The sequence below is a fragment of the Marmota monax genome, unplaced genomic scaffold, assembly GCF_021218885.2.
Source record: "Marmota monax isolate L192 unplaced genomic scaffold, Marmota_monax_Labrador192_F-V1.1 WCK01_AAM20220418_F8-fsc00112, whole genome shotgun sequence".
Classification (NCBI taxonomy): domain Eukaryota; kingdom Metazoa; phylum Chordata; class Mammalia; order Rodentia; family Sciuridae; genus Marmota; species Marmota monax.
Genome location: NW_026692073.1, coordinates 2,162,032 through 2,183,176, shown reverse-complemented (window position 1 = coordinate 2,183,176; position 21,145 = coordinate 2,162,032). Strand labels below are relative to the sequence as shown.

Below are 21,145 nucleotides of genomic sequence, written 5' to 3'. Positions count from 1 at the left end.
TATGCAGTAGTCTTAATCTTATTTAGAGTTTTCTTTTCTTCCTTGGCCTGGTTTAGTTATCTTCCCAGAGATGATGCCCAATAAATATTTGTTGAATAAAAACATGCTCAGTGGATATTAGGACAGCTTCCTACTGGGCTCCCTGCAATGGTCTCTCCTGTGCCTTCGGAATGAGGACTGCTGTCTTCCCAGAGTCGAGTCCTATTGCTGATATGCTGCCTGGACCACACCAGTGTGCTGTTGGTTTGCCAGGGCAGGTGGGGATGGGTGCAGAAAATACAACCCACCAAATAGGACATGTCCCAACACCTCTGATATGCCTCTCCTGACTACGCTTCATGGTGCAGTCGTATCAGTGAGCTCTAGGAAAGAGCTTCTGGAAATATCTACTGGTGGTGAGAAAAGAGAAGACAGAACAAATAGCAACATGGTGGAAATAACGACAGGAAAAAAGATCTGGTAATCCTTCTTTTAATCCAAAAAATATTAGGAAAAAGAGTGTGGTTAAACAGACACCAAAAGCGGCCATACATATGTGCACTATTACAAAAAGAAATAGTGCTGGAGCAAAGCCAAGAAGTCTGCACCAGGCCCTCCCTATCACTATGGGCAAGTCCCTCAAATGTTCTGGGCTATTTTCTCATGTGCAAAATGAAGAGGTTGATATAGAGGGCTTGAGAGTCCCTTGTACTGAATAGTCTATGAATGAAGGTGGGAGAGGGGCATAAATGACAAACCCTAAGCAAGAAAACAATCTCTGAGGACCCCCATCAACACGTGCTGAGCATTTCCACATGCAGGCTCCAGGCTGAACTCTCTGTGGAATAAAGGACAGCTGCTGGCCTGCAGTCTTGTTGGAGACACACACAAGGATTTGGAGTCAGATAACCTGGGTTCCAATCTGAGTCCTGCCAGATTCTGTTCTCTGAGCCTTAGAACCTCATTACTGAGCTGCGCTGAGGCTGTGGCTCAGTGGCAAAGCACTTGCCTAGCATGTGTGAGGCACCAAGTTCAATCCCCAGCAGCACACAAAAATAAATAAATAAAATAAAGGTATTATGTCCATCTACAACTAAAAGAAACATAATAATAAAGGGGACAAAGCACTATTGGCCTTATGACATGTTGACCACTACAGGATGGAAGCTACTCCACATTCAATCAACATGGTTTACACAAGAGAGACGAATGTGGAAAGTCACTATGGGAGTGTGACAAGATGGTGGTACAATGATGAGTTCTTTAATTCCTTAAAAAGGGCAACTACAAATGCCCAAAGCAAAGTGGAAGGTTTTTCGATTTTTGTTTGGCAGAAAATAACAGGAAATTTGGGGCATTACCTGAACTCCTCATAGAAGACATAGTGACTACTGAGAAATAGTTCCTCAAGGTCATGGATGACAGAATGAACCTGGAAGAGTCAGACTAGAGGCTGCTGCTCACCAGGTGGAGTCTCAAGCATGAGGCGGGGATACATGTCAGTGTATTAGGGTTAGGGTTAGGGTATCTTTATGGCTGTTTTTAAAACAAAGTTGGGAAAACACACACACACACACACACACACACACACACCCCTTTTTTTTTTTTTCTCAGCTCGAGCACTTCCCACCTCAGGCTGCGGGTGAGACACCTCCTCTCAAGCAGGTGGGCAACATGGAGGGACTCAGGCTCTAGAAGGTCCCTGGAAGCCCAATGTGGTCCACAGGAGCCAGGCTTTCTCTTTCCCATCTACTTGCAATAAGTTGCTCCAGCCCTAGACCTGCCTAGAGAGGAGGGGTGGACATTAAAAATGTAAACGATGGTTGTCATTCATTGGGAGAAAATAGGTCCCTTGCTAAATTTGGCATCAGTTGAGGAATCTGAGCAAAAATGAACCCGCCGCCTTGTTTGTGAGGGAAGCCTAATCCTTACTTTGCCCAAGAGGATTACCGGCTCTTAGAAAGGGGCTCACATGCATTTTTTTTAAAGCCTGTGCCAACTGTATTTGTGTCCACAATATCCAAGATTCGTTCTGCTTTTAAGAGTAGATAATAGACATTCCATGCTATTTAAATGTCTCCAAATCTCAAACCTAAATGTTTCCAACCTTTGCTATCACTCGAAGCAGATTCTCCATCTCACAAGCTTTCTCTCAGCTGTTGCCTTAATTCTGTGGAACCACCGTTTATATGGAAGGTGAGATATCAAAATGCAGTCAGTATGTGGAAACGCAATTTACTGGACCCACTGACATATGTAGATTGAGCGTCCTAAGCTGAAATCTGATGTGTTCCAAAATGTAAGACTTTTTGAACGCTGACAAGACACAAAAGGTTTGGGATTTTGCAGCATTTCAGATTTCTGAATGAGAAATGTTCAACTGGTAAAGTCTGTGTGAATTTTTCAAAATCTAAAAAATGCCAAATCCTGAAACACCTCTGGACCCAAGCTCTTAAATAAAGAATACTTAGCATATACAAGACAAATCAGGCCAGATGAAACCCACGTCTTGTCTGGCGATGTAGCTCAATGGTAGAGTGCTTACCTAGCAAGTGTGAGGCCCTGGGTTTGATCCCCAGCACTGTAAAGAGAAAGGAAGGCAGGAAGGAATCTGTGTTTTTCGCATGGCATTCTCAAAACACCATCTAAAAATATTACAGTTGGTACCTGTGTTGAGCTTTGTCATTTACAAAGTATTTACAAATTTAATTTTCATAACAGTTTTACAGGAAACAGGCATAGGTTGTTCAAGATCACAAGGTGGCAAAGACATGGTTCCAAGGGTACCCTTAACTTTCTACCACAGCTGCATCACCTAAGGGCTTGGTAGAGCTGAAAGATTTCTAGAAAATAGAGTTGCCTTATTCCAGCAGGGTATATTAGAAGAGTGATTCTTCTGGAACTATATTCCTCTGAATAATGATTTTTTTAGTGGTTTGTACTGGTGACCACCACCCTTCCCTCAACAGTAGGGCTGCTTAATTTCCTCCTGTGGTTATAAGTTCTGCCTCTATTCAACTGGACTGCAAATGAGAAGGGAGCTAAGAGCGCCAAGACAAACTCTTGGCAGTTGTGTCCTCATTTGGAACCTCAAGGCTCCACGCTCTCCCTATCTCCAGTTCCTGCCTGGTATCCCAGGCTGGATGTGAAAAACCTGCCTTTGTTACCAGCTCCTTCAAGATGGGAGCCTGGCTTGTTAATGTCATCTAACTCTTCAACAGAGTGGTATGAAAACAAAGTCAAAGAGAAAGCAGGTAGGGAAGTGAGTGACCATTTGTCTGCCTAGGCAGAGAGGCGCCTTCCCCTTCACTGGGCATTAACACATAGGAGACAGCTCTGTCAGAAATTGGGTAGGTCATAGGACAGCCAGGCCAGACCAGCCTAGGGTAGGAAATGCCCTGTGAACTGTCCATCAGCCCATAGGTCCCCTCCCACAGCAACCCTGACCCATCAAGCCTGGGAAAGGTACAAAACCCAGGACAAAGAGGAGGTACTGGACTGTGACCCCATTTCACGAATCCAGCTGCGGATCAATGGCCTCTGCCTGTCAGACCTGGCTCAGTAGGGAAGACAGCCTCCTCTCCCTACGCATTCCAGCTGCTAGGGGGTGAAGAGGTAACCATGGGAACCGACACAAAGGGCTTAATGTTAGAGGGAAAGGCTGGGGAAGGGGCTGAGAGGGGCTTCAAGTGACAGTCCTGCAATTCTCCTTACTTAGCCAAGCCCATCTATTGTGAGTCAGACTCCGCTAAAGTGGAGCTTGTGCACCGCTAAGTGGCCTGGCACAAGGCCTCCTGGGTGTTAGGAACAACCAGAAAGCTATTCTTATAAGATCTCCCAGATTTCTTTATTCCCCTTCAACAAGTGCAGCCCTGAGTTTCATCTGCTAGTATTCTGGCCTGAGATAATATGGCTCGATTGGATGGACAGGACTGGTACACAGTGGCATTCCTGCAGATGCAGCAGCAGGCAACTCTTTGCAAAGGGCCCCTCCCTGCACTCCCTGGCTTCAGCCCAGCCTCCCCAGAGCTACCTACTCTGCACACTGGGGGCTTCTCAGGCAGTATGCAAACAGACCTCTTGGGTGCTTGGGGAAGTAGTCCTGAGATTTCAGCTGTCTACCTACCCCGCACAATGAAGGAGAGGCATGGATATAGAGACCAATAATCCAGAGTATATTGCACGACAATCAGGACTTGGGTAAAGAGGGAGATTTAAATGAAAGGCTCATATCTAAACAAATAATATTATACATATAGTATTTAATTTAACTATCTCTCCCTTTTTGGCATCTATATATTTTTTTTAATAAATTGGCCAATGTGATTTTTAAAGTCTTCATTAAATTAGTAGTATTTCAACTTACCACCTGGGATTTTTTTTTTTTTTAAGGTTTTAGTTTAAGGTTCTCAAGAATCTGGGAGTTGAGGAAATGCCAATGGAAATAAAAAATACAAAATATGCTGGATTAATTTCCTCTTACTGTAACAGTGCTCTAGAGCACATTTCTCACTCTGCCTTGCTTCTGGAGACCAAGAAAATCTTGCATCTATGTCAATTTCTTTTTTAGTTGTAGATGGACACATTAACTTTATTTATTTTTATGTGATACTCATGATCAAACCCAGTGCCTCATGCATGCTAGGCAAGCGCTCTACCACTGAGCTACAACCCCAGCTCCCATCTATGTCAATCTTTACACAGACTTCACAAGTCCTAATAGGTGGCCTTGGTTTTCCACCTTTTGGTTCATAAATTATTGGACTTACTACTTAACTGGAGTCACTGAAGTAAAGCATGAAGGACAATAACAGGTGAACTTTTGAGGGATCAGTGAAAGAACCTGACACATTCACTGGCACCTCTCCAACACCACCTCACCCCTACCCCAACAACAAGATGGAAGACCCATGAACCATTTAAGAAACAGGGAGTCAACCAATACATCCTCAATTAGTGTTCATTTACATGTAATCCATATGGTGAACCTATGGATTGGTATACTCTGTCCCTACAATAATTAAATCTCAAAAATAAGCCAGGAAGGCACACTCATTCATTGCTGGTGGAACTGCAAATTGGTGCAACCAATCTGGAAAGCAGTAAGGAGTTTCCTTAGAAAACTGGGAATGAAACCATCATTTGACCCAGCTATCCCACTCCTTGATCTATACCCAAAGGCTTTACAATCAGCACACTATAGTAACCCAGTCACATCAATGTTTACAGCAGCTCAACTCACAATATAGTTAAACTGTGGAAGCAACCTAGATGCCCTTCAATAGATGAATGGATAAAGAAACTGTGGTACACATACACAATGGGATATTACTGAGCATTAAAAGAGAATAAAATTATGGCATTGCAGGTAAATGGATGGAGTTGGAGAATATCATGCTAAGTGAAGTAAACCAATCCCCAAAAATCAAAGGCCAAATGTTCTCTCTGATAAGTGGATGCTGATCCATAATGGGGGGAACATGGGACAAATGGAGGAACTTGGATGGGGCAAAGAGGAGGGAAGGGTTGGGAGGGAGCATGGGAGTAGGAAAGATGGTGGAATGAGATGGACATCATTACCCTAGATACATGTATAACTGCACATATGGTGCAACACTACGTTGTGTACAACCATAGAAATGTAAAAGTTGTGCTGCAGCTGTGTACAGTGAATCAAAATGCATACTGCTGTCATATATACCTAATTAAAATAAATTTTAAAAAAATAAACCAGGCATGGTGGCACACACCTGTAACACTAAGGCAGAAGGATGGCAAGTTCAAGACCAGCCTGGACAACTATGTGAGACACTGTCTCAAAACAAAAAATAAAAAAGGACTGGAAGTGTGTATCAGTGGTAGGGTACTTGTTTAGTCTGCATAAAGCCCTGAATTCAAGCCCTGGTACAAAATAATAATGTTGATGATTATAATAATTTCACCTAAAAGGGAAAAGTAATAATATCTATCATGAACTTCCTCAATTATGAGGCAGGATGGCATTTGGGTTCTACTCTGACACCTTTATGCCCTCAGGAAGTTATTTAATCTCTTCTGTGTTTCAGCTTTCTCACCTTTAAAAGGAAATAATAGTTACCTCACATTAAATCAGTCAATGGAAGAGTAGTTTCAGACCAGGCTTCACTCTTCACAGTAAGTACTTGATAAATTATAGGAATGAACATCCATCAGGTGCTCAGCCAGTGATTTTCACATGTATTTTGTCATTTAGTCCTTGCAACAGTCTTTATGTGGTAAGCATTAATGCCTCTATCAATGTATCATTATCACCATTCTGTAGATGCAGAAATGGAGGCTTAATGGACTTCCCACATCACTAGCAGGGAGTGGAGCCCAGATGGAAACAGAGGTCATTCTGTTTCCACAGCCCATGACATTTCTGCTACACTCAACTGCCTGTATATATAAGATCATTTGTTGTTATCTGTAGTAGAGAGTAATACGAGAAAATCTCAGTAAGAAACTTCAACATTTAAGAAAATAGCACCACTGAGAAACAAACAGGATTTGAAACCTTTACTTTGGTCAATCTGAGACTTTAGAAACAAAACACACAAAAAAAGAAGACTCGACACACACAGAGCTCTCTGCTCTCTAAAATGTTCCAGCAGAGGTATACACGGTCCCACTCCAAGTGAGAATATCCAAGAACCCTCAAGTGCAACACCTTATTATTTATCATTGAATTAGCAGATGCTAATAAGTTTTCAGTAAAAAATGCCTCTTTGAGTTGGCAAAGTATATAACACCTTCCCAAATACTTTGTTGAATAACTGAAATTTAATAGATTAAGAAAACCATTGTCATATTTACCATTCTATCCAAAGTATTTTGCTGAAATTTATACAGTCAATATGCAAAATTCATACAATTTTCAACTTATACAATTAGTTCCTTTAAAAAAAGATTAATTTGATATAAGAATTTTTTCCACCTGTGTTGCTGTAGGGACAGACAAGGCAAGGCACCGAAGATAGCAGGAAACAAGGGGGTGCCACTACAGTGTCTTTAGAAAGTGAATGTAATATATAAACATTTCTGCTAAATTCCCGAAAGATGCTGTGAGCTTAGCCTGGGAGTTCAGCTTCAAATGCTAACATTAAATCAGTACTGAAAAATGAAGGGTTCATATAGTGGGTGCTTCCTTTCTTTGGGGTTTACCCCTGTGTGTGTGTGGTTCTAGGGATGAAATCCAGGACCTCATGCAAGCCACATCCCGACCCTGGGGTTTACCTCTAAAGGTAAAGCCCTAGTGGTATTTTGACCAGGTATGCAAGAACTTTATATTTAAATTCCCTAAAGGCTCAAAAAAAAAAAAAAAAAAACTTATTGAAGTGAAGCTACATGTAATACCAAGGATAATATGCTATAAAATCCTTGATAAATTTAAGTAAATGAGATGGCTTTCAAAAAGGAAGTATAAATGTTGTTATCACCAACATCAAAATCATATATTTAGCATAGTACATGGATTTATAGATGAAATTTACTGAACTCATACCAAGCTAAATATTTTTAGTCATTATTAACTCAATCCTCACAAAAACCCTATGTAGATATGCTATTACTGTCTAGTGTTTTGAGGCTCAGAGGCATTTCATAACTTGCCCAAGGTAATAAAGATATGCCTAGAAGCAGAGATGGGATGTATACCCTTGTGTAACGCTAGAACCCAAATTTCTCTTCTAATTGAGTTAATGCTTTGCATGCAATAAAACACATAGGTCTTCCATGTTCAGTTCAATGGGGTTTGATAATTGTATATACTTATATAACCATTCCTGAAAACAAGACATAAAACATTTCCATCATTCCAGAAAATCCCTTCTTAATTCTTTCTAGTCAAACACGCCACTCCTCAGGGGTAACCACTGACTTCTACTGTCATGTATTAGTTTTCCCCATTACAGCACTTCATAAATATTACGGCTTGTGCATTCTTTTGTGTCTGACTTCTTTTGGTTAACAAAATGCTTTTGAGATTCACTCAGGTATTCTGAATATTGAGATCACTCCTGTTGACTGTTGAGCAGTAGTCTACTGTACAGATATACCACAATTTATCCACTTTCTTTGTTGATAGATGCATTATTTCCTGTTGTTGGCAGTCCTGAATACAGTTGCCACAAACATTCTGTACAAGTCTTTTGGTGGAAACTTGTTTTCATCTATCTTGGGTAAATAGCTAGGCGTGGAAATGTTGGGTCATAAGTTGGTATATATTTAACTTTACAACGAACTTACATTCTTTTCCTTTGTATTCTACTCCCTGAGAATGGCACTAACTTATTAATACATGTTGTTTTTCTTCTTATATAACAAATTCTCTCAGGGCAAGGAACCAAACCATCAGCAGTTCTTGGGATGCCTCCCACATAGTAAATGTTTGCTAAATAAATGAATGACCATTGTTCCTAACCCTATTCCTTTGGGACTTAGGATAGCATGAGTGTGCTGGTTTGGGGCCTGTATAGAAAACTGGGACAAGCTGCAGGGTGTGAAGTGGAGGCACTGCTCCTTCAAACAAGGTGAAAAATTGCCCACCAAAAAATTGACCTCCCACTTTTCTTTTTGATATGACCTTTCCTAGAAAGTAAACCCCTTTTTGTGATCTTATAGAAGGAAACAGGGTGGCACGCCTGGTCAAGTGATACTATGGAAAGGGAGGAAGGTATCACTGCAATTGAGGTCACACAGTGGTTAGAATTACAGGATACTTCTGTCAAACAGGAGGGCAGAGGAAGCAGCAATCCATGAAATCCTGACCTTCTGGAAGTAACTAGCAAAACCAAAGCATTGCTGGAGCCCAGGGGAATATCCTCCAACAGAATTACAGGAATACTTGGTTTTGGTCAACATGCTTTATGAGTTCTACATGAACATGGAAAACAATAATACATTTTGAGGAGAAAGTAAAATGTTGATGGTTTAAAAATGTACCACAAAGAAATGATAACTGTTTGAATATAAGTGCCCTTATCTGAACATTACAGTGGATACATGTATAAAAATACCACATGGTATCCCATAAGTATGTTCAATTTTCCTTTCAATTAAAAATATATAACCAGTGATATTTTTAAAAATGTAAATATATTTAACACCCAAGATAAAGTATCAGAAATAACACTGAGTTAAAAATGCAGGATGTGTGCCAAGCACAGTGGCTCCTGCCTGTGGTCCTAGCTACCTGAGACTGAAGCAGGAGGATCGCTTGAGTTCAGGAGTTTGAGACCAGCCTGGGCAACATAGCATGACACCATCATTAAAAATAAAAACAGCAACAACAACAAAAGAAACACACTTTCCACCTTTGAGGCAAAAAATTTTAATTCTTATGAATCGATTCCTCTACTTCACAGAATTTATTCTGTATTCAACCTATAATTTCCTAGAAAGCAATTAAATCATTGTCCATTATCTGCCCATAATAGAAAGACTGGTAAATCCTAGGATCATCTAAAATCTTTCTGACCCAAAAGATAACTTTATTACACATAAATCAAAAGAGGGTTTCGTCTCACACTGGGCTCAGGTGTTTTTGGCAATTGTTATTTCCTTTCATCCCAGGTCACTAAGGATGAGAATTTGTTGAGAATTCCTCAACTTGAGGTTCTGAGCAGTGACCTGGTCTTCCTTTATTCGGGCAGTACTGCACTGAAGCCATCCTAGGCAAATGGATGTTTATCCTATTCTTAAAATCTCCAGGGAAGTAAATTCTCCACAACATCCCTTGGTAACCTTCTCCAGGGTTTTATCAACCGTTTGGTGAGGAAGTTCTGATGTAGAAACCAATAAAAATATTAACTCTATGAGCCAAGCTATAAGCACTGGAAAGGGGTATGCGTTTGGCACTTTGCCTGAACAGTGGAGGGATGTATTTACAAAACAGGCTGTACAAACAGAAACCATTTGCCAGGAGCAGATGTGGAAAGTTGATTCAAGAGAAACTGCCACAATAAACTCAGTTCCAATCTGTGAACAATGTGACGTGAGTTACTGTTGGTTATAACATTTTTCTAAAGTCAATTTATTTACTTGTCAGTTCTGAATTTTAGCTGCTAAACCAGATTTGTTAGCAATGACAAAATAACTACTGCTGCAGTTTCAAATGATTAGGTTTCTATGAAAAAAGTCTTAGTAGAACATACACGTTGTTAAATTTACATCTTTCTCTGATCTGTATATTCCATCTTTTCTGCAACCATCATGTAACACTATTAGAATCAGAAAAAAAAATTTAAAAAGATAAACTCTCAAAATTAATTAAAATATATACTAACTTCTGGTGAAACGATGTGGGGGAAGATTGGCCATATATCTGACCAAGGTGCTTTAAATTAGAAGTGGTAGTTTAACCAGCCTTTAAAATGTATGTAATCAGAAATAGAAAGTGCAAAGCACTCTCTTTGGAAGCCTCCATGCTAGAACTTCCTGTTGCACTCTGATCTCTCACAGCAGTCTCTCCGTGGAGATTATATGCATGCGGATGCCCATTTGCTCAGTCAAAAAGAGCCCTTGCACACAAGCACTCGACAACAACACTAGAACTTAAAAGGGGGTGGGATGTAATGCCAAAATACATCAGAGGAAGGGAGGAATATACCCTAACCCAAATGATACTCTTTGTATTGAAACTTTACAACCCCTAACCCAGCAAGGATTTTTATACCCCTATGGCAATTCAGAGTAAAGCAAGTGACAGCCTTGCTACCTGGCAGTGGCACATACGTTTTAAAATAATTTCTTTAAGATGTGCAGCAAACGAAGGCACCCCAACAAACCATGGCACCCCAGCAAACAAAGCACCCCTTCGTTTGCTGTACATCCTAAAGCAATTATTTTGAGGGATGGCGCCCCTCAAAGCACGATTGGGGCCTTTCCTACAGAAACAAATCCAGTAAAATTAAGAAAGGCAAGGCGTTCTAAACTCCATAGGAGCCCTCGTGGGAAGCAATTTATCAAAATTAAAACATTTCACAGGTCATTTCTCCTGAAAAGTTTTCATGCTGTCAATAATCAACAAATCTTTTCCTCTTAAGAGTGGCAGCCTCTGCCTCGCTAATCAAAAAGCCAGGGCCTAGGAGCGTCCGGGGACCCTGAGCACGCCACCTGCCCGCACCGGGCCAGCTGCTGGCCGGAAAGCCGGGCTCTGGGAAACCGCCCGCAAGCCAGGGTTTCCCAGCATCGCAGCAAAGACTGAAATAGACACGCTTTAGAAAGTCGCCGGCCGGCACCGCCCTCCACGCTTCTAAGGCAGCGGCGATTCTCGCGTCCCCGGCCGCGCCCGGCGCCCGACGCCCGACGCCCGCGATGGGCAGCGGACCCGCGCCCCGCACTCACCATCGCCGCCCCCGCCTCCCGGCTGCGCGGGGCTACGCCGACGCCAAGTTCAAACCTTGCCGGAGCTGCGCGGAGGCGGCAGGGGCATCGCCCGAGCGCTCGGCCGCGCTCAACAATAGGCAGCCCGGCCGCGCCCCGCGCCACCGCGCCCCGGCTGCAGCGGCGGACCCCGGGCGCGCGGCGCGAGGGGCTGGTCCTGGCGCGGGGGCGCCAAGGGTGCGGGCTCCACCACCCCGCCTCCCGCCCCGGGGCCGCGCACAGCCCCGCGCCCGCCCCACCACCCAAGGGGCCGCACTCGCCGGGCGCCCGCCACCAGGTAATCCCACAGGAAGCCTCCCGATTGGCCCGGGCGCTCAGGACGGGATTTGCATTTCAATGGCAAAGAAGGCTCCCTAAGGTTTGAAAACGGATTCTGGGACGGAAGAGTCGCGCGGTCCGCGGGTCCCTTCATTAAGGGGACAGACGCGCACACTGGGTCCTTCTTGTCAATTCACACTCACTTGACGTCTTCACCCCACCCCCACCCCCCCGCATTTTGAAATCTACAGAAATGCAAAAGCAAAATATCAACTTTACGAAGCCCGCGCTCGCTTTACAGGAGCTATACAGTTAGTAATTGACCAAATGAAGCATGAATGAAGCAAGGTAAAAAGTTCACCGCTGGGGGAAAAAAAAAGCTCACATTACAAGGAAAATAACTACCCTTTTCTCAGTATGTCCTCTTTTCAGTATAAGTCAGCCAGAGAGATTCAGGTTGTTGATGGGATAAGCTGTTTGAGGCCTCTTGCTACTCAGCCCCCTTTTGTTTGCATGAGCATCATCTCGAAAGATAAAGGGAGAGATGCTTGTATGATCCTGTACTAATCTTTCTGGAGATTTTGGATTTAACTTTGCAAACTTTGAGGTTTTAGACTGTATGTTTGAGTTTGTTTTGCATTTATGACACAGATGCTTAGTTAATATTCTTAAGGAAAGAATTATTTTATTTTTATCTTTATATTTCTTCAAATGTTGCCTCTTTCAATGGAGGTACCCCCATTGAAAAGGTATCTCTTTTCAATGGAGGTACCCTCCAGAATACTTCTTTTAATTGTTTCCATATGTCATTTCCATCCTTAGAAATTAAAATAACAAACAGTAAGGTTTGAAATTAGGTATTCTCACCCAAGCAGAATCCCTCTAAAATTTCCAGGCTCTGTACCTAGGCAATAAATATGCACACAGACAGAGAATTCCTAACTAGGCAGGAGCTAGGGGGCCTCAGTCACTGAGTTACAGTACTGAGTTACAGCTGATCCATTTGCCTTTACTTGGCTCAGCTCTTTGTTACATCCTGGCTGGATTTAGAAGCATTGGCAGCCATAGGCTTCTTTAATGAAATCTTCCTGGACAGGCCTCCACCCCAAAGGTATTATCCACCTTACAATTGTATTTTACTTTACGTGTGGTTTTATAAGCAGGTACACCTGCGTATGCACCTGTCATGCAGTCAACTGGTACCACACTGTTGCTAGGCATCAGAAGCTGGAAGGCTAAATGTTCCTTGTGTCCTAATCTGTGGGAATTCACAGGCAGGTGATGTCTATAACTTAGGCTTTGAAGAAGAACCCTTCTAGGTTATAAAGTACATTGCTGTTGCACCACCATGTTGGGGTAATAAGTGTTAGCTGGAGGACATAGCCAGAAACTCTGCAGGCAGAACCACAAACCCTCCTGTCCTGCTGCTGCTTTATCTTATTTCCTAAGTGCTCAGCATCAGGTGAAATCTCCTTAGGGTGGAACAGATATCTCCATCACTTTAAGTTGGTAATTAAAAACACACTTTGGATCCAACTCTTACATCCCACACAGACTGTATTGTACTAGTGAAATTAATCCCTATGACCAGAGATCTGGGCTTCCATTGGAACACAGGTTCTGGAAAAATATTTTTATTTGTATCTGCAATTTAGAGGCATATTTTTAGATGGAAGGAAAGCAACCTGTCTCAGGGGATCTAAGGTGAGATATGAAATGAGGAAATCTCAGCAGTACTACAAAATTATGTCAGTGAATTAAGTCATATGAACTGAGGCAAGTGCCCTCACCTGGCGCTTTAGATCTTCTGCAATACGGTCTGTCCCTGCCTTCACAAAGCAAAGCTAGTAAGTGACTCTGTATAGATACATGTATCCTGTGTGTGTGTGTGTGTGTGTAAACTCCAAACCATTATTAATAATGTTCTCTGTAAAGTCACACTGTCCTTTAGTTCCTATATTAAGATTGCTTTCAGGAATGACACATCAAGTTAGAATCCAAAGCCTTTTTTAAAAAATGAAAAAACAAAAAATAGTGAAGAAATAAAGCTTTGAAAACTATTACAGTATTTTGTGAGAAAGTATCAAATAGGAAAAAAAAAACTAGTGCAGTCTACTCTTAGATAAAAGAGTGTACATGGATAGTCTGGAAACTGCTATGTGCATACTTTCTTTAAAATCATATTTTGTTTTGTTTTTAAATCTTAATGGAGATATAGTTCACATATCATTAAAACTTACACTTTTAAAAAGGCATGTTTTTTGCTTTCTCCTCTCCCTAAAGCCTTTTCTGATATTGCAATAGGTGAAAAAAAAAAAACAGAGACTGGAATATATCCCCTTCAGAGAGTTGGGGATATAGCTCATTGGTAGAGCATGTGTTTAACATGCATGAGGTCCTGGGTTTGATCCCTAGCAATGGAAAAAAAAAAATCTCTATCACTGTGCCACCATGGTACCATAGGCACAGAGTCCCCTGAGGTCTTGAAGTGCTTATGGGAAAAGGGTTGTGGGTCAAAAATAGGTTTATAGTACCCAGTAGGGGTACTTTATGCAATCACAGGACAAATTGGTTTTCTCTTCTTAAGCATTGCCACCTACAGACCCAAATTGCAGTATAAGATAAATATGACAACCTCTAAAAAAATATTTAAAGTTACATCCAATAGAACATACTATTTGAGGATCTAGTAGGACTCAGAATGGTCTGGTTTATATTATATACATATGTATAAGCTTGTTTTCCTACAGCAGTGATCAGGTTCTTATTAGTAAGAAGAAATATGTGAGAATTAGTATTTTTTTCAAACAAAAAAAAAAACTCTAGAAATTTAGTATTACTGGTACACATCTCTCAATTGTAGATTGAGCACTTATTCCTTGAGTTATTTCATTTTAATTAGTCTAATACATGTAATTAATTGTATGTTTAAAGAGACCACAAAGAGAACTATATACATAATTTAACTTCTTTTGTATAATATGAAGTACAGTTTCATAATAGATAGTGTACTTTGCGATATCAAATTTCAGATAGAAATAGTCACCATTACTCCTATACTTTAAAATATGAACTAAGTTTTACTTAGAAATAAGCCACCAATTTGATTCTGCATTCTTTTTAAAAATATTTATTTAAGTTGTAGATGGACACAATACCTTTATTTTATTTATTTATTTTTATGTGATGCTGAGGATTCATCCCAGTGTCTCACATCTGTTAGCCAAGCACTCTACCACAGAGCTACAATCCCAGCCCCTGATTTGGCATGCTTTCTATTTTTCCAAGTAGATAAAATTATGACGTGAAAAATTTAATTATTTGGAACATGAGATTTTGCATAATAACAATAGCATCTATGGGCTGGGTTGTGGCTCAGCGGTAGAGTGCTCGCCTAGCATGGGCGAGGCCCTGGGTTTGATCCTCAGTACCACATAAAAATAAATAAATTAATTAAAGATACTGTATCCAATTACAACTAAAAAGTAAATATTAAAAAATAATAACAGCATCTATCTCTTGTTGCAACCATACAATCAGTTTCCTGGTTCATTGATACTCTTCTTTTGAATGATGATATTTTAAAAAAACAATGACAATATTTGTTGAATACTGAAAATCAGTTTTCAAGTAATGTGTAATGGTTAATATAAACAACACACAGCCAAGAAAAAAACATATGAAATGTGAATTCTTTGCTTCCTATAGAAAAATCTTAGGAAGAACACAGGGTGTGTTACTTTCTCACTTTTCTTGTGCTGAGGCATAAAACAACCCAAGAATAAAGCTCATCTCCAAAAGTTGGATGGAACTGTCACATCTTGAAGATGAACTTGGTTTCCTGAGAGCCTGAGTACTCCAAGGCCAACACAGCAAGGAAGAGAAAAGGTGGAAACTTAAAAAACAGAGAAGGGCCAGGATTGCGGCTCAGTGGTAGAGCGTTCATCTGGCACATGCAAGGCACAGTTCAATCCTCAGCACCACATAAAAATAAATATCCAACTACAACTAAAAGAGAGAGAGAGGAGAAGAAGAAGAAGAGGAGGAGGAGGAGGAGGAGGGGGCAGAGAAAAATGAGGTGGAGGAGGAATGGAGAAAAGAAAAGGAAAAAGAATGCTGGGTTTTAGCAGGAGGGTAAAAGACAAGGAAGGAGTTCAGGAAAGAGAAAAAGCAAACCCCTGTGAGTATGTGCTTGAACGTATATTAAATGAACACAAAGAACACACCAGCCTGTTAATATTTGGTACTTGGGAGACATGGGGTGAAGACCGACTGTATCATTTTCCTTATATTGTGTTGTATATTTTATTACACCAAATAAAGAAATTTTAAAAAATAAAATACACGTTAGATGATTATGAAGAAAAAAAAATACTGTAGACCAAACCTGCCTGGATGATGACTTGGGCATGTCACAGTTAAGGATTTTTACTCTTCACCTGCATGCATAGTCTAATAAATGATACTTCCTATTAGAGATGTTTATGTAATGTGGTAAAACAAGAGCCTTCAGACCAAGACATACTAGAAAGGTGTGGAATTCAACAGTTTGGAAATCTTCTGATTTATTTATTTACTTATTTCACTGTACTGGGGATTGCGCCTAGAGGTGCTCTTCCACTGAGCTACATCCCCAGCCCTTTTTATTTTATTTTGAAACAGAGTCTTTGCAAAGTTGGTCATTCTGGCCTCACACTTTTGACCTTCCTGGTTCAGCCTCCCAAGTAGGTGGGATTTTAGGCACGCACCATGTGACAGGCTGTTTTCAGATTTCTATACCACCAGCCTCTTGGTTAACAATATCTAGAAAGGAAATAAAACCAACTAGGGCTGCATTGACTGATAACAACTGTCAGCAATTCTGACTACAGCTCATGTATGCAACTGATTCTCACTTGTCATTGCTATCACCAATCACATTACGCCCTATTCTTTAATGGACACAAAGAATTAATTTCTATGCCTAGAATTATCTGAAAGTATAGTGTAAGACAGTCTAGTTATAGATATGATTTAAATGACACCTTTTACTAAGGTGTTTATTAATAAAAGGAATAAAACTTTTTTTTTTTGTACTGGGGATTGAACCCAGAGGCACTTAATCACTGAACCACATCCCCAGCCCTTTTTATTTTTTAATTTGAGACAGGGTCTTGCTAAGTTGCTGAGGCTGGCCTCAAACTTGTGATCCTCCTGCCTCCGCTTCTGGAATTGGGATCACAAGCATGTGCCACCCTGATAGGCTAAAGGAATAAAACTTCTAATGCCATTTATATTTTATTTGTCAGAATATCATTCAGGAAGTTTCAGAATAAGATAGGGGAATTTTCCCACTCATCTTTATTTCTCCTTTATATAGTCCTTTCTCTTTTCTTGACCCTCTTAAATTCAGTTACCATCCACTGAGCACCTGCTATGTGACAGGTATTGGGGATATCAAGATGGATGAGGTCATGGCATGAACTTCAACAAGCTCATGGTTCAGTGAGAAACTCGGGTCCTTAAAGAATGATTTCAGTCCCGTGTGATGAAGATTGTGGAATACTTAGGAGCATGGACTAGTTTCAGCAGCTTGCCAGCTAAAGACTGAGTAAATTGATCTCACTAAGCCTTAGTTTTTGTTCTGTAAAACTGAGAATAATTATACCTCCCACAGAAGGTTATTATGAAAGATTATATTGAATAATCATTAAGTATATGTGTTTGGGGGAAGGATACATGTGAGTTTTTGATTGTCCTTATTCTCTCTGTTGAATTCCTGGTAGGCCTGGTCTTTCCTCCCAGCCGGTATCATTCATTGACCAGGAAGGCGTGACTCATCAGAACTCATAGAACAAAGGAGTCCAGGCACAAGACTTAAGATTTAGAATAATGTTCAGTTAGAGCCAGCTTTCCTCCCCAACATATATTACAGCTTTCTAGGATTAAAGTGGACAGGCAAGGAGAGTCCAAGGGAACAGAAGGAACACTAGAAGCTTGGAGTAACTCCTGAATGGAAGCTCCAGAGAGACTCGGATTTTGAGCAGAAAATACGTAGACAGATCCTGAGCCAGGCAAGAGTCTGTGGAGTTTGGAGTGGTACACCTGGGCTGGAGAGCACCTCAGGCTTCCCACCAATCTTCCCCATCCACAGTGTTCAGGATGGGTAGAATGTTTCTGCTAAAGCCAAGAGGGCACAAATTCCTGATTAATCTGAGGGGGCAGCAGATGCCATCATACTGGCTGGAATAGTGACCAGACACAACCAGACACCAGCAAGGAGAGATGGCAACATGGGAACCAAAGTGCAACTTCACCTGGCCCCACTACTACAACACACACACACTTACTCACACAGCTGGACTCTGCACAAGCCTCTTACATCTCAGTTGCAACCCCAAGAGCAAGAGAGACCCTGAACTGACTGATAATAGGTTTCTGTGTCCCAGCTGAATGCAGTCTTAAAATAGAAATTATGGCCAGCTTAAAAAAAAAAAAGTGCAGGAGATATAGCTCAGTAGTAGAACACTTGTCTAGCATTCATGAAGTCCTGTGTTTAATCTCCAGCACTTGGAGGGGAAAAAGTTATGTTTCTCCCATAATCATGTCTATGGCTCAAGATTTGTACCCAGGCACCAATCAAAGGGCTCAACACTGTGCTGATGCATGAACTCAAAAATGGTAGCTTTGATTATTTTCATTAATATTTCTATATTCTGTTAGCAAGCAAAAGAGAGGATATTTATGTAAGAGAAGGGAACACAGGGGTTTTGAGAGAGGTCCTGAAGGATATGCAAGAAGAGGGGCGGAGGAGTTGGGGGAAGAAAGATCACAAAGCATCAAACAGTATGGGCCAACTGGGGTACTGTAAGTACCATCACCAAGGTGCAGGCAGGAGGCAACTGATGTACCCAGAGAGGCAGTCCATGGAAGAAGAGGGTCTCTAGGTCACCTTTAGGATTTAGACTTTATCTTGTAGGCCAAAAGAAATCACTAAAACAGTTACACCAGGGTTGTGATCAGATCTGCTCATTGAAGAAGTCACATGGATGCATGTGGAGCATAGGTTGAATGGGAGATACTGAGCACAATGATTTTAACCACATACCCTTGTCACTAAGGTGTAATCCCATTCCCCAGGGATCAGCATTGCATCATGAGTCTGACTCAAGTCTCTGGAAGCAGCATAGGTAGATGTGAGACCTAGCTGGTGCATTTATTATGTGACCACGGACTGATCACTTACCTCTGTGAAGCAGCTTCCTCATCTGTGGAATGGGAGCTAAAAATTGCATCAGAACCATAGAGTTACTGGAGTTTTAGGCCTAACACTTCATGCTAAGTGCTGGATCAGTGTCTGGCATAAAGTAAGTGCTTATTGAATTTTAGCTCTTCTTAACTAGGCACTACTTAAAATCATCATTAAATTTAAATGGGGGGAAACGGTGATTATGTTGGAGAATTATTGTAAAGCCCTCTACTTATGATATTCATTTAAATTTTGGTCACCAAGTAAAAGTTTCAGTGAAGAAAATTCACTTTATAAATATAAATTCACCTATAAAAAGGTGGAAGTCAAGGGGGCTGGGGTGACGGCACAGTGGTAAAACACTTGCCTACCACGTGTGAGGCACTGGGTTTGATCCTCCGCACCATGTAAAAATAAATAAATAAAGGTGCTGTGTCCATCTACTACTAAAAATATTTAAAAACAAATCAAAAATAAATAAAACACACACACACACAAAGGTAGAAGGCAAGGTACGATCCAGGCAACTCAACCTCACCAGCCTGAAACTGACTCTGGTGATCTGTGCCGGAGAAAGTGTTTTCCTTTTCAACCCGAAAGCTCTGAACAGTGTCTGACATGAACTACTGACAGCTGCCACCTCCCATTAGAGCCAGAAACCTTCTGAAAGAAGGTGAAGTGTGCTTGGTATGTGAAGGGCACAGACTCTTTGAAAAAGGCATGTGATCTAGGTGACAATAGGGCTGCAGGCCGGATCCTGAAGGGTAAAGTTCTGCCAGTGACAGGTCCTTAACAGCATGGGTTCAGCTGGAGTGCATTCAAATCCTGGTATGTCCTTGTCATCAGAGAATGTGCCCAGGGGAGTGGGGAAGCCACAAGGGCAGACAGGACTGAGCCAGACAGCATTCAGAGCCTAAGCTGTGCTTGCACAGAGTTGGGGACACTTTCTGTCAAGGCAAGTGAGGATTTTAATTGATAAATTCAAGAAGCATAAAACCTGAGGACTGAAATCTCTTCTGGGACACAATCCCACATGTTTTAATGGAAACTATAAAGTCCTCCCCCACCCCAGAAAATTATTCAGGTTTCCATGTATTCAGACATAAATGAAGATAAATAAAGATTTTGGGAGAAGCGGGGTGTGGTGGCGCACCCCTGTAATCCCAGCAGCTCAGGAGGCTGAAGCAGGAGGATCGTGAGTTCAAAGCCAGCCTCAGCAATTCAGCAAGGCCCTAAGCAACTCAGTGAGTCTCTAAATAAAATATATTTAAAAAAAAAAAAAGAGAGCTGGGGATGTGGCTCAGTGGGTAAGTCCCCCTGTGGGTTCAATCCCCAGTACCAAAAAAAAAAAAAAAGATTTTTGGGGAAGGTATATGAACGAGAAAGCATAAATGATTAAGAGATGTAAATTAGTGCAATTCCTGTCCTTGGCTTGTGATTTATATTTTAACTCATACGGTTGTCCCTTGGTATCCAAGGGGCTTGGTTCCAGGACATTTATATAACCTTCACATATCTTCCTGTATATTCTATTTTAATTAATTAATTAATTTGTTTGTGTGGTTCTGGGCATGGAATCCAGGCACTCCCACATGCTAGGCAAGCCCTCTACCACTGAGCTCCATCCCCATTCCCTCCAGTAGTCTTTAAGTCATCTCTAGATTCCTTCTAATACCTAATACAATGAAAATGCTATGTACATAGCTGTCATTCTGTATTGTATAGAGAATAATAACAAGGGAAAAAAAAGTCCATACATGCGACATCACAGGCATAGCACATTTTTTTTTATTTTATTTTATTTTTTTCAAATTTTTTATTGTTGGCACATTTTTGACCGGTGGTTGGTTGGTTGGGCAGACACAGAGGGTGGACTGTTCTTCCCTGAGAACCTGCCTGATGACGGGCTAAAGAGTTAGAGCCAGAGAGACGGTGCAAAGATGAGAGATAAAAAGGAAGAAAGCCTGAATCAACCTGGAATGGAAACACCAGCTTGCCTGGAGGGAAGAAGCGGGAGGGCTTAAAGCCAGGTTGAGCTTCTGAATCTAATCTCACAGGATAGATAAGGAGAGAAGAGAACTGGAAATGGAGACAGGTGACACTCTTAATTGATCCTTTTAGTAATTGCTTTATTTTATAAATATGCCAACTGAAAATAAGGCGTATTTATAAAATAAGGCAATTACTAAAAGGATCGTGCTTTCTGCTGATTACAAACCTATGACTCATTGCTTCCCTGACTCATCAAAGACACTAACAATGATTACTTCATAACAA

At 41.2% G+C, this 21,145-nt stretch overlaps 1 protein-coding gene across 3 annotated transcripts in view; it reads right to left on the bottom strand.

Annotated features, from left to right (window-relative positions):
* Positions 1-21,145, bottom strand: part of Shroom3 (shroom family member 3) — a 173,666-nt gene that overhangs the window by 65,284 nt on the left and 87,237 nt on the right. Inside the window, exon 1 of one of the 3 annotated variants that reach the window (XM_046459035.2) lies at positions 11,344-11,471. The exons of the other annotated variants lie outside the window; for them this stretch is intronic. The gene's annotated coding sequence lies outside the window, so the exon portion shown is untranslated. Of the gene's footprint in view, positions 1-11,343; positions 11,472-21,145 lie in introns of those variants that run through there. 3 annotated transcript variants of the gene reach the window in all.